Here is a 13521-nt window from a genome sequence, read left to right on the forward strand (position 1 = left end):
TCGCCACTTAAAAAAAAAGCCTCTTTACTATCCTTCTATTGGCAGAGCAACCCTTCGTGGCTATTGTCTTAACGTTGTAACTCAGTTCTAGAGGCCAATGTGCACAGGTCCTACTGCACACGCTGCCTCGCCACATGATGTTAAGTCCTCAAACTCGAGCAATCAGCTCAAAGTCAGGTTCCAAGCCTCTGGTGTTGCTCTCTGCTTCTGTCTACCTACTGTTCTGATTCTCATGTTCCTCTTCCTGTTTGGCACCTAAGAACTGAATCTCCTTGTTCTCCCCTCTACCCCATCACCTGTTAAAAATCTCATCTATTAGCAAAATAATTATTTCAAGTGTTTTAACTGGTATTTCCATGTGCTTGGAGCGGGGCAGGCAAGCAAGAAAAGCAAGAGAGAACTCTCCTTCTTCGTTAGTTCAGGTCAACACACTGAAAGTTCAGGTTATTCCCTCATTTGTCTTTTAAACTGAAGCATCACCTGTCAGAACTGTTTCCCTACTCTTTTAACCCTCTTCTTTGAGCCCCCCAGCACCCCCTCCTGAACTACAGTAATGCTACAACAACAAGAGAATAACTTTGGCAAATATTTTAAACAAAGTACACATCAAAAACCTCTATTATAGTTATCTGTAATATAGGTGCAAAAATAAAATATCCCCTCTTCCACTGCCTAACACTCACACTCACCATTTCATTGGGATGGACCAAAAACAAATAGATCCCTGGATGTTTGTCAAAAACCTGAAAGGAGCAGTTAGCTTGTTCCATCCGGCAAAGTGCTTCAATGCATAATTCATCTAAATAGAAAAAATAAGGCAGTAAACCTAAGACATAAATCTTATCAACGTATCAAGATTCCCTAAATTTGGCTCCTTCAGTTGCTCTGTAAGTAAATGAAAAGTTGCTCCTTTTTTTTTTTTAAACTGAGGCATAAAAATGCTGTAAATGTAGGAATGATATTTAGCTGCTGAAAGACCGGTAGGTTGATCATAGTGTGTGCCTATGAATTGCTCTGACTTTCCTAGTACAAACATCTTTTTTCACACTGGGCATAATTATCTCCAGAGAGCACCTTCTTAGAAGTATGGCTATAGGTCCAATTCCATTAGCATTTTACATTTTGATCCATGAGGACTTTATTTTGTACCACAGGGATAAAATCAGCTTTGCCCCACAAATGGCTATTTTGTCCTACTCTCAGTTACTGAGTAATCCATTTTCTCCACTGGTTTGAAATGCTATCATCAGCAAAGAGTAAATTCCCCAAATATATTCGGTTTACTTCTGGAGTCTCTACACTGCTCCATGAGTCTATCTGTACCAGCACTATCTTAATCCCTGTTGCTTCATGGAAATTTCTTCATCACTCTTTCAAAAATATACTGAATAGACTCATACGTTTACCATATCAGATGAATCAACTTTATTTTGTCAAGCTTCAAAGAATATTGTAGTGACAGTGGTTAGCTTTGGGAAGGAGGGACAATGACTGGAAAAGTAAGAGGAGAGCTTCTGGTGTGTTGATGATGATTTGATTCTGACCTGGGTGCCAGCTACACAAGTATGCTTAGTTTATGAAAAATCAAGCTTATATAGTTTTCTGGATATGGTACTCTTTAATAAATGTTTGAAAAATGACTTGTTCGAATTTAAAAATCTAGTTATTTTGAATTTATTTAGAAAGAACTGATTTATCTAATAAATCTTTAGATATACTTTTCAATTTACTGAAAATACAGAGGATAGAGAAACAAGTCAAATAACATGACAAGGAAGAAATCAGAAAAGTCCAGGAAGCACATTATTCTTTAGGGCAACCATCTGGTCTCAGCAAGTCAAAGTTATGACAAAAAAAATCTATCTATCTATCTATCCATCTATCTATTTATCTAACTATATCTATACCTGTGCGCACATACGTAAAAGTAAACTATTCTGGATTAAAAGAGATGTAAGAAATATGGAACCAAATGGAACCAAATGCACAGTCCCTGATTGGACTCTAATTTAAATAAATCATCCAAAAAACACATTTTGCAACTACTGGGAAAATCTGAATGTGGACTAGATACAGTAGTGGGTGCCTTAAAGGTACTGTTATTTCGTTAGATTTGACAGATCAGGAAAATGTCTTCAAGAGATTCATATTAAGAAATGCAAATATAAATGGCCAAAATCTAGGCAGACATAATATGCTATGCCATTGTGATTACTGAAAACTACTACAGACCAGTGGTTCTCAACCTGGCGATTTTGTCCCCCACTGGCCCTGACCCCCAACTCCCAAGGGACGTTTGGCAATATCTGGAGACAATTTTGCTTGTCACAACTAGGGTAATGGGGAGAGCAAGTCACTACCAGCATCTAGTGGAGAGAGGCCAGGGATGCTGCTAAACATCCTACAATAAACAGCATGTCCCTCACGCACCAAGATTTATCCAGTCCAAAATGTCAACAGTTCCAAGTATGAAAAACCCTGCTACAGACAAATTCCAAGAATGAAAATTAATTGAATGGATAGAAGAATAAATATGTGATAAAGCAAATACAGCAAGATATCAGCAGCTGTACAATCTATGTGGTGTGTATATGGTATTCACTGTGTAATTCACTTTTCTAGGTTTGGAAATGCTCAAAATAAAACATTTGGAAAAAAAAGTATCCTCAGTATAAGTTTAAGAAACAGATTTTCAATATAGATAAACCCAAATTCTTACAATTCTTAAAATATAAAAATGATACAACTGTGAAACACCCAAGATACTCACTAACACGCTCATGTAAAAGCAAATAAGGATATTTCAGTATTTCAAGAAGAGCAACTCGAAGCTTATTTTTAAAGTCTTGGCCAGTAAGGTCAAACAGCTGTGCCTCTCCATTGTTGTCTACTATATATAACTCGTCATCGTCTCCAATTTCTCCCTTCATGGCCTTTTCAAAGTGATTTATGAGACGTGAGGTTTCTAATTCCCATAAAACCTACAGGAAAAGAAAAACGGGCAGTGTGCTTTATATCTTATTAGCAACAAAATATACTGGATGTGACGATCCTTCTAGAAAGCCTTTTCCTAAGCATAAAAATTCAGAAGTTTAAAGAAGTACCAGGGCTTCCCTGGTGGCACAGCGGTTGAGAGTCCGCTTGCCGATGCAGGGGACACGGGTTCGTGCCCCGGTCCGGGAAGATGCCACATGCCGCAAAGCTGCTGGGCCCGTGAGCCGTGTCTGCTGAGCCTGCGTGTCCGGAGCCTGTGCTCAGCAATGGGAGAGGCCACAACAGTGAGAGGCCTGCGTACCAAAAAAAATATATATATATATATTAGATTTAAAGAAAACAGTCACTGAACATAAAAGTGGCTTTTATGATACATGAACATGAGTACATAGAGCATGAGATGTTTACAACATTGCTCTTGCAGAGTTTTGTTATCAACAGCACTGTCAACTATACTCTATTGAAAAGGAAATGAGAAGTTGGAGCTTCTTTACACAAGCTGGGCCTTCTCTGACTTCCCTCCTACGTTCCAGCCATAGGTAATTACCTTGAAACATCAGCTTTAGCATAAAGGCATTGGTTAGCTTCATTGCTAGGCAACTTTGTAAACGTAAAGTTTTCCTCAAAATGTTCATAACTTATCATCCCCTCCTCTCTTCTATATTATTATAGGTAACACTATGGTCTGTATTCCATTTCTCATCAGATAAATATAATAAGCCAATATTCAAAGCCACATATTTAAAATTATATGTTTCACTTTGGTTCCTGTGAATGAAAAAAATGTTTGTCTTTATTGATTTATAGCACTTAACATTAAAAAATGAAGAGAGGGGAAAAAAAGAACTATTAGCCAATAAAAGAATAACCCAAGCCATTCAGATACCTGGCTGTTAAGAAAGTCAAACACAACGACATTAAAACATGAACCCAAAAAAACCCCATATGTCACTTCAGTTCATGAAACTGTTTCACATCAAAATGTCTAAAAGTGGAGGATTATAAAATTCTGCTTTAGATTTCAATTCAATTCCATCAATCAATAAGCATTTATTCAGCACCTACTATCTACCAGGCTATGAGTTACATACTACACGTATATTAGCATTCACAGTTTAAATCACGTTTTCAGTTCCCTGAATGCTTCCAACAGAGTTTAAATTTATTCTCTTCCTAGTTATCAAGCTCTGAAAAATACTGCCCAATTAATGTAAAGTACCTTATGTAAGAATGGCAATGCATCCCTTGCTTTGTGGTATTCCGCCACACATTCTAAGCAGTAGCAGAGGTCTTCATCAGCTGTTTGAAATTCACTGGAGTGGGTCTTGGATGCATAGCGTTGCAGGAAGTCAATGGTGGAAATACCACCTGGTGTACACCAACAACATGTGCTCATTCTGTACCTGTATCCAGAAAAGAAGACATGGAAAGACTAAAGAAAAAAAAAAAAAAAACACACAACACTTCAGGCCTATTCTGGTGGAGAATGGGTACATTTCCTACTAATGATCATGTCTTCAACTTACAATGTGCCTCGACCACATCCAGAATATTCTGCTGGCCAGCTTATCAATCACTGGCTAAACTCAATCTGAGCTTACTCGTAAAAACTTTACCTGTGACACATGAAAAATAATGAAATGAAAGCAGTTAGTAATAAACATCATAAGGCAACATACAGCTGTGTTATAAAGCCGGCTCAAAACTATACAGTACTGATGGGAAATTATATACAGAGACATAGAATTATCAATGTTTTCAAAGTACAGATTTTGGAGTGTTCTAATCATGTACTGGAGTCAAGTGAAAAGCTCAGGAAACCTTTCACATTCCCTGAGGCCCTGCTCCCGAAATCCCTGGAAACCTTAGAAATCCTCAAATATTAGTCCATACCAATAACAAAAACTCATATAGAGAAGAATTTTCTCTTGGTTTGGAAGTATATATACACATGAATTTGCACATGTGTGTATGAACTGCTGCCCATAACTCACTGCTCGTCAAGGCAGTATAAACTGTAATGGCTGCAAATATAATAGCTACAAAACTATTCCTACTAAGTTTGAAACGTACAGTTTTCAACTGTCTCCAATTTGGGGTTTTATACTACCATCAGAGCCTCCACCATCCAAACTCAAGTAAAAAGGGTTAAATGAAATTAATTTCAGAGATTGGTTCAAGATGGCGGAGTACAGGATGTGCACTCACTCCCTCTTGCGAGAGCACCGGAACCACAACTAACTGCTGAACAATCATCAACCGGAAGACACTAGAACTCACCAAAAAAGATACCCCACATCCAAAGACAAAGGAGAAGCTGCAATGACGAGGGGCACAATCACAATAAAATCAAATACCATAATTGCTGGGCTGGTGACTCACAAACTGGAGAACACTTATACCACAAAGTCCACCCACTAGAGTGAAGGTTCTGAGCCCAATGTCAGGCTTCCCAACCTGGGGGTCCGGCAACGGGAGGAAGAATTCCTGAAGAATCAGACTTTGAAGGCTAGCAGGATTTGATTGCAGGAATTTGACAGGACTAGGGGAAACAGAGACTCCACTCTTGCAGGGCACACACAAAGTAGTGTGAGCACTGGGACCCAGGGGAAGGAGCAGTGACCCCATAGGAGACTGAACCAGACCTGCCTGCTAGTGTTGGAGGGTCTCCTGCAGAGGCAGGAGGGGAGGTGGCTGTGGCTCACCGTGGGGACAAGGACGCTGGTGGCAGAAGTTCTGGGAAGTACTCCTCGGTGGGAGCCCTTCCAGAGTCCGCCATTAGCCCCACCAAAGAGCCAGGTAGGCTCCAGTGCTAGGTCGCCTAAGGCCAAACAACCAGCAGGGAGGGAACGCAACCCCACCCATCAGCAGATAAGCAGATTAAAGTTTGACTGAGCTCTGCCCACCAGAGCAACACCCAGCTCTACCCACCACCTGTCCCTCCCATGAGGAAGCCTGCACAAGCCTCTTAGGTAGCCTCAGCCACCAGAGAGCAGACAGCAGAAGCAAGGAGAACTACAATTCTGCAGCCTGGGGAAGGAAAACCCTATTCACAGAAAGACAGACAAAATGAAAAGGCAGAGAGTGCTTTGTACCAGATGAAGGAACAAAATAAAACCCCAGAAAAACAACTAAATGAAGTGCAGATAGGCAACCTTCCAGAAAAAGAATTCAGGAAAATGACAGTGAAGATGACCCAGGACCTTGGAAAAAGAATGGAGGCAAATATCGAGAAGATGCAAGAAAGGTTTAACAAAGCCCTACAAGAATTAAAGAAAAAACACCTAGAAGAATTAAAGAACAAACAGAGATGAACAATACAATAACTGAAATGAAAAATACACTAGAAGGAATCAACAGCAGAGTAACTGAGTCAGAAGAACGGATAGGTGATCTGGAAGACAGAACGGTAGAATTCACCTGCTGTGGAACAGAATAAAGAAAAAGAATGAAAAGAAATGATGACAGCCTAAGAGACCTCTGGGACAACATTAAACGCAACACCATTCACATTATAGGGGTCCCAGAAGGAGAAGAGAGAGAGAAAGGACCCAAGGAAATATTTGAAGAGATGATGGACGAAAACTTCCCTAACATGGGAAAGGAAATAGCCACCCAAGTCCAGGAAGCGCAGAGAATCCCAGGCAGGATAAATCCAAGGACAAACACGCCAAGACACACAGTACTCAAATTGACAAAAAATTAAAGACAAAGAAACATTACTGAAAACAACAAGGGAAAAACGACACGTAACATACAAGGGAAGTCCCATAAGGTTAACAGCTGATTTCTCAGCAGAAACTCTACAAGCCAGAAGGGAGTGGCACGATATATTTAAAGTGATGAAAGGGAAGAACCTACAACCAAGATTACTCTACCTGGCAAGGAGCTCATTCACATTCAACGGAGAAATCAAAAGCTTTACATACAAGCAAAAGCAAAGAGAATTCAGCACCACCAAACCAGCTCTACAACAAATGCTAAAGAAACTTCTCTAAGTGGGAAACACAAAAGAAAACGACCTACAAAAACAAACCCAGGGCCTCCCTGGTGGCGCAGTGGTTGAGAGTCCGCCTGCCGATGCAGGGGATACGGGTTCGTGCCCCGGTCTGGGAGGATCCCATATGCCGCGGAGCGGCTGGGCCCGTGAGCCATGGCCTCTGGGCCTGCGCGTCTGGAGCCTGTGCTCCGCAACGGGAGAGGCCACAACAGTGAGAGGCCCGCATACCGCAAAAAGAAAAAAAAAAAAAAAAAAAACACAAACCCATACCCATTAAGAAAATGGTAATAGGAACATACATATAAATAATTACCTTGAACATGAATGGATTAAATGCTCCAACCAAAAGACACAGGCTCGCTGAATGCATACAAAAACAAGACCCATATATATGCTGCCTACAAGAGACCCACTTCAGACCTAGGAACAGTTACAGACTGAAAGTGAGGGGATGGAAAAAGATATTCCAGGCAAATGGAAATCAAAAGAAAGCTGGAGTACCAATACTCATATCAGATAAAATAGACTTTAAAATAAAGAATGTTACAAGAGACAAGGAAGGATGCTACACAATGATCAAGGGATCAACCCAAGAAGAAGATATAACAATTATAAATATATATGCACCCAAAATAGGAGCACCTCAATATGTAAGGCAACTGCTAACAGCTATAAAAGCAGAAATCAACAGTAACACAATAATAGTGGGGGACTTTTTTTAATGTTAATTTATTTATTTTTGGCGGTGTTGGGTCTTCGTTGTTGCGTGCTGGCTTTCTCCAGCTGCAGCAAGCAGAGGCCACTCTTTGTTGTGGCGTGTGGGCTTCTCATTGCGGTGGCCTCTCTCGTGGAGTACGGGCTCTAGGTGCGTGGGCCTCAGTAGTTGTGGCATGCGGTCTCACTAGTTGTGGCTCTCAGGCTCTAGAGCACAGGCTCAGTAGTTGTGGCCTGCAGGCTCTGTAGCGCAGGCTCAGTAGTTGTGGCGCACAGGCCCAGTTGCTCCACAGCATGTGGGATCTTCCAGGACCAGGGCTCGAACCCATGTCCCCTGCACTGGCAGGCAGACTCTCAACCACTGAGCCACCAGGGAAGCCCGGAACAGAAACAAAGTGCACAAAACACAAAAGGATGGGGGCATGTCAAAGGGACATAATAGACACCAACCTGAAGAGCTCCCAGCGGCCAAAGCTGAAACAATCTGAGTAACAAAATAATGTAATATTGGATTATAACCCACAGTATAAATATACATGAATCCATACTGATACAAATGAATGAATAAACAAATGTGGGGGAAGGAACAAACTTTCCTTATGGAAGAATTGCAAATAATATATACAGATACTCCCCATTCCAGGAAGTGGAGCTTAATCCCACCCTATCTTGAGCGAGGGCTGGACTTGGTGAAACACTTCCAAATAAGAAAGGATGCAAAGTGAAAATCACACTTATGGTGGAGACACCTGGCAAACACAACCTCAAACTAAGTGATCAAGGTTAACATCACCAGTGGTTAAGTCGTGTTGGTAACCCCTGACACAATGTGATGAGGCAGGAACTTCACCTCTGCAGTATGCTTCCCCAAACCCACAACCCCAGTCTATTCATGCGAGAAACATCAGACAAACTCAATGTATTAGCCAAACAGCTATTAGCCAGTCTTTGACAAAAATGGAGAAAACCACACCCAAGGGAAATCAAACCAAGTGTTCTATCGTATGGAAACATTTTATTGGGAATTGGGCCAGGAAATTACCCAACAAAACCGGTCTTGAAAACTTGACCTTCATTATCTAATGAATATATCAGCCTGATGGGAAAAAAGTTACAAACCCAACTGTAAACCCAATGAAGTTCATTGCCTAACTGGATGATCCTAATCCATGCATTCTCATCAGGAGTGACATCATCCTCAAGGAGATGAAAACTGGTTAGTGGAACACATCCTACTCTTTTTACACATAAAGCACAGGAATATGGACATTACGTAAAGAAGTATATAATAGGGCTTCCCTGGTGGCGCAGTGGTTGAGAGTCCGCCTGCCGATGCAGGGGACACGGGTTCGCGCCCCGATCCCGGAAGATCCCACGTGCCGCGGAGCGGCTGGGCCCGCGAGCCATGGCCGCGGAGCCTGTGTGTCCGGAGCCTGTGCTCCGCAACGGGAGAGGCCACAGCAGTGAGAGGCCCGCGTACAGCAAAAAAAAGAAAAAAAAAAAAAAAAAGAAGTATATAATATATATTGGTGGGATTAAAATTCACGGGAAATTCATAGGAAAGAAATGTCTTAAACGTTTCCTTTCAGAGAGGGAGAAGGGACAATAAAAGGTTAAGAAACATGACCCAAGTCATTGAATACTTGGGTACAGAAACTTGACAATGTTACATTTTTGAATGCATTACCACCCAAAAATTCAGAGTGCATAATAAGCTCTGCTAATGGGAAACTGATCACATCTTGACAGTATTTATAGTTTCTGTACAATCAAAAACATGGATTTGTCTTGTGAACTGATTTTTAAAATTTATTAAATATTAACTGTATACTTTCTTCAGGCTTCTGAAAAGAATGCAGGGCAGCTTTCAACATTAAAGTATAAAGAAAAAGACATTTTAGAAGGCAATTTAGAAAGGGAGAGAAATCAAAACTTATGTACAAGAAATTTAATTTCAATAAGGCCTAATTTAGGAGCTTCCTGAAAAGTAGAGCAGAAAAATAGCATGAGTTACACAGTCCTTGTGTGAAAAATTAAAAAAGTAATATGCTAGTTCAGCTGGAGAGTCCTGCCCTTTCCTAACACTAATTCTAATTCAATTACATTTTTTAAGGGTGCTGCAAACTAGGGAATATGAAGTAACAGAATAGACACTATGTTTCTGCAGAATATAAATTTCACTCAAAGAACTTCTCATACTTGAAAAACCAGTAATATAATACCAGGAAGTTAAAAGTCTGCAGAAGCTGTGTTTTTCCAGTGATGTAATCTAATTCAACAAGTTTCACCCTTCTAGACAATGCAAGGACAGAAAATGAAACTCAGGGAAGATTTCTCAAACATCAGTTGTTTCAAGTTTGACGTGAGCAGGAAACAAGACTGCAGTCAACTGCAACTTTGAAAAAATCAAGGTACTGAAGTACAAATAAAATGATGTATACATTTTTTTTTTTTTTTTTTTTTTTTTTGCGGTACACGGGCCTCTCACTGCTGTGACCTCTCTCGTCGCAGAGCACAGGCTCCGGACGCGCAGGCTCAGCGGCCATGGCTCACGGGCCTAGCCGCTCCGTGCAGCATGTGGGATCTTCCAGGACTGGGGCACGAACCAGTGTCCCCTGCGTCGGCAGGTGGACTCTCAACCACTGCGCCTCCGGGGAAGCCCAAAATGTTGTATACTTTAAAATAATTATTAACAGAGAAGTTAGTTAGCAAAATAAACTTTCTAGTAAAAAAAAAATTATGGAGGCTGCTTTTTATTTCACTCACTCAGAGAGCTGGCTTACTTCCACATTCCAGAAAGCAAACTAAATGTTCTCAAAGTAGATAGGAGGTACTGCCACATAACAGATAAGTGCCATGGAATTTAGAAAACAGAGAGAACAGTGCTACAGCAAATCAACAATAGAAACATGTTTCCATAGTTCCTCTCAAAGGCCATAAGTGGGTGTGGTTATGTTCCTAAAACTAAAATCATCATTGGCCTGATAGCTAAGCCCAAAAAATCTGAACAGGGTATACTGAAATTTTTCTTTTAAGGGAAACCTGCTGGTAGATGACTATGAATCTTGCAAATTTTTGTACAATTCAGTTCTTCTGGAGGACAGTTTTGTTAAGTTCATCAGTGTTTTTACTGCTTGGAATCATTACTGAACCACAAATGGGGGAGTCCAGGGAATCCTCAAGCTGCATGACAGAAGTAAGAGCGGCTCCTGTGCATCAGAGAGACAGTATTTTTGCCAATAACATAGGATGCTTCACCAGAGGTATAACTGTAATTTTCTATTGACTTATCCAGGGGATATCATTTATCAATAATAGCTGGCCAGAAACTTCAAATAACAATCACTTTCTTCTATCCTTCCTAGCTAAACTTTTTGAAAATTTATTTATTTTAAACTTCTTCACAATTGCTTTTATTTATTTTTTTCCTCGGCCACGCTGAGCGGCTCGAGGGATCTTAGTTTAGATCTCTGACAAGGGATTGAACCCAGGCCACGGCTGTGAAAGCGCCGAGTCCTAACCACTGGACCACCAGGGAACTCCCCTTGAAAAAATAATTTAGATTCACTTCTTTAGCTCCTTTGCACTCTGGCTTCTACCTTATGTTTCACTGAATGTTTTCACAAAAGTCCCTAATAATCTCTTTAATACCAAATCCAGTAGGTTCTTTAATGGACTCCTCTAAAGCATATGAAACTGCTAAGCATGTATTCCTTAGCTACGACAACACACCATTCTTCTCTCACTTCCTCTACCCAGCCCCCATAATCATCTGTTCCTTTTCCCCCTGCTTCATATCAACATTTCCAAAGGTTTGTCCTCAGGACTCTAACCCTTCATTCAATATCCTCTTTGTGGGTGACAATTCAACCTATTTCTTCAACTACTATTTATAATGAAGCTTCCCCAAAGACTGAGAACGTAGGTAAAACTCAATGCCATGTTTGTGTTTCAGCTACTCAATAAATGATAGCCTAGCCTAGAATTCCACAAAGATATACAGCTGCCCTTCAGTTTCTGCAGGGGATTGGTTCCAGGAGTACCCCCCATGCATACCAAAATCTGCAGATGCTCAAGTCCCTTCCATAAAATAGTGGAGTACAGGGAACACAGTTGGCCCTCTATATCCACACATGGGAAACCCAAAGATATGGAAGGCTGACCGTACTCAATATCCAACTGTACAGTGAATCTATACTCACTTGACAGTTGCCTCAAAGTACACAGGACCAGAACAGAACAAAGTCCTTCCCGTCAATGTGTTATCTGTCCTGTATTCTCTGTATCCACGGTATTACCATGACTTCACTTTTCAAACCAGTAACCTGTGAATTCTCCTATGCTATCCTCCCTTAGCCCCCATCTCTACAAGTTCTATAGAGTCTACCACCTTGATTACCTCTGTACTTTACTCTCAGTGAGACTGCCATTTCCTTAGTTCAATACATTTTCATTATTTGTCTGGATTACAGAAGAAACCTAAATGATCTGCCTCTTGTTTGATCCACCATCAATTCTTCCTCCAAAGTGCTGCCAAAGGCCAAAGCCAAAACCAGACTCTAAAAGCACAAATGACTCCTCTACCTTTGGCCGATAAAATTAAAATTTCTGACCTCACCACACAAGGCTCTCCATGACCTGGCTTCAGCATCATCTCTTGACATTCCCCCTCACTTGCACATCCTAAAATGCTTCCTGGTGTTTGGCATTACCTGCCTTTATGGAAGCTCTTCCATCTGCCTTGGACACCTACTCTTCATACCTTTGCCTGCTTCTTAACCCTGGATGTGCCTCAGACTCACCAAAGGAACTTGGCAAAAAAAATTAGCAAAGGCACATGGTGAGATACCACTGAGAAAATTCAGATGCGTTCTAAAAAAGACTCCACCAGTACGTCTGATAAAAAGCCAGATTTGGGGGACATCCCTGGTGGTCCAGGGAGTAAGACCTGCACTCCCAATGCAGTGGGCCGGGGTTCGAGCCCTGGTCTGCGAACTAGATCCCACATGCATGCCGCCACTGAGAGTTCGCAAGCCACAACTAAGACCCAGCACAGCCAAAATAAATAAATAAGTAAATATTTCGGGGGCAGGGGTGGGAGGAGCCAGATTTGAGAACTACCTCTGAGCATCATCATGCCTGGAGGCTTGTCTGACTCATTCCCTCCCTTCCAATCTGTCTTTGATGACTTTTTTCTCTATCCCCTCAGGACTTTGTACATGGTCTCTATCACTGCATTTACCATCTTAGGCTGAGCTGTTTACTTATCTGTCTCCCACCTACAAGCTCCATCCTCAGCAATTCTGCGTGTGTTAGGGGGCAAGGATCCGTTCTGTATTTTTTTTTTCTTTTGTCTTACTTCTCAGTGCTTGGCACATATTAAGTGCCTGAAAAAAAAGTCTTAAATGTCTAATTAACAAATAACTGCAGACACTTCCCTGGTGGCACACTGGTTAAGACTCCGCGCTGCCAATGCATGGGGCCCAGGTTCGATCCCTGGGTCTGGGAACTAGATCCAACATGCATGCCACAACTAAGAGTTTGCATGCCACAACTAAGGAGCCCGCCTGCTGCAACTAAGACCCAATGCAACCATATAAATAATAAAACATGTAAACATTTAAAATTAAAAAAAAAAACAAATAATTACCTGGGGTAATGGCCTACAGCGAAGCCATCCTTTCAGTCGAGATTCCTGGGTTTATTTGAGAATGGGTGAGGATCTGCATTCATATATAACCAGACTCTGGCCCCCAACATTTCTGAAAAAGCAAAACAAAACAAAACTGAGGAAGTGGTTTTTAGACTCGCTC

The 13521-nt window shown here is 41.2% G+C and overlaps 1 pseudogene across 1 annotated transcript in view; it reads right to left on the reverse strand.

Moving 5' to 3' along the window:
- LOC308609625 (putative helicase senataxin) overlaps positions 1-13521 on the reverse strand; it is a 70478-nt pseudogene extending 56957 nt beyond the window's left edge. The window contains exons 1-4 of the transcript in view: positions 13359-13521; positions 4214-4397; positions 2771-2981; positions 690-799 (exon numbers count right to left, since the gene is read on the reverse strand). The product of the transcript in view is annotated as a putative helicase senataxin (transcript). The remainder of the gene's footprint in view (positions 1-689; positions 800-2770; positions 2982-4213; positions 4398-13358) is intronic.

This window comes from Mesoplodon bidens (assembly GCF_964165515.1).
Source record: "Mesoplodon bidens genome assembly, chromosome: Y".
In the NCBI taxonomy this organism is placed as follows: Eukaryota; Metazoa; Chordata; class Mammalia; order Artiodactyla; family Ziphiidae; genus Mesoplodon; species Mesoplodon bidens.